Below are 1,103 nucleotides of genomic sequence, written 5' to 3'. Positions count from 1 at the left end.
TTAGTAATATGCATTGCTAAGAACTTCATTTGCACAATTTTAAAGATGATTTTCTCAATATTTAGAAATTATTTTTTGCACCCTCAGATTCCAGATTTTCAAATAGTTGTATCTCGGACAAATATTGTCCTAAAAAACCTTACATCAATGGAAAGCTTAGTTATTCAGATTTCAGATGATGTATAAATCTCAATTAAAAAAAAAATTTACCCTTAAGACTGGTTTTGTGGTCCAGGGTCACATTTGTTCTTATTTTAATCATAAACTCATTTAGATCATTCTATAATTTCTTAAGACTTTTTTTTTTAGAGTCATTTTGCTTTCTCCTGATTTAAGAATCTTGCACTGGAAAACAAGACCGAAATAGTGAGGAAGAACAGCACTTTTGTGATCAGATGGTACAGTAAAAGTTATTCCCGAATCTTGTTTTCTGAGAAGCTGATCAAAATGAAGTGAGTTTATGATTGAAACAAGAACAAATATCTGCCAACGGGCTAAAAAAAAATCAACTTAATTCAAAGAAAAAACAAGTGTTCATACCTCATTCTTGTTTGAAACATTCACTCAATTTTGTTCGGTTTCTCAGAGAACAAGACTTCATATGTTAAATGTGCATCTCCAGTAAATGTATTGATTTAGGGATGTTTAGATATTTGTTGGAAAACAAGACAAACGTTTTTTGCAATGTATGCAACATTAAATGCCATGACTTGATGAATTTAAGACTTTCTGCTCTGGTTTTGTGGAAGGGCGATTTAAGACCAGCAGAAATCCTGTTACTTAGTCTTAAAAAGCTCTTAAAAGTATCTTTAATTTACCTTTATTAAACCTGCAGATTGTGTCTAAATCCTGTGTAGTAATGTGCTGAGCGTCTGTGTGTTTTTTCACAGGTGGACGTGTTGGATGTGAGTAAGACAGCCGAAGCGTTTCTGAAGATCTCGTCTGTGTATAAGGAACACGACGCAGAGGTGAAACCGGCCGTGCTGGAGAGTATCGGTGAGAATGATGAACATCTGTCGGACGGCTGCTGAACGATCCTAGACGTCTGATTGATTCTCGTGTGTGTGTGTGTGTTTCAGACGCAGTGCTCAGTAAAGCCTTCC

The 1,103-nt window shown here is 35.3% G+C and overlaps 1 pseudogene; it reads left to right on the top strand.

The window, feature by feature from the left end:
* Positions 1-1,103, top strand: part of LOC107572815 (ran GTPase-activating protein 1-like) — a 16,337-nt pseudogene that overhangs the window by 13,656 nt on the left and 1,578 nt on the right.

This window comes from Sinocyclocheilus grahami, unplaced genomic scaffold (genome assembly GCF_001515645.1).
Source record: "Sinocyclocheilus grahami isolate Dianchi unplaced genomic scaffold, SAMN03320097.WGS_v1.1 scaffold1815.1, whole genome shotgun sequence".
Lineage (NCBI taxonomy): Eukaryota > Metazoa > Chordata > Actinopteri > Cypriniformes > Cyprinidae > Sinocyclocheilus > Sinocyclocheilus grahami.
This window is presented reverse-complemented; position numbering and strand designations above follow the sequence as displayed.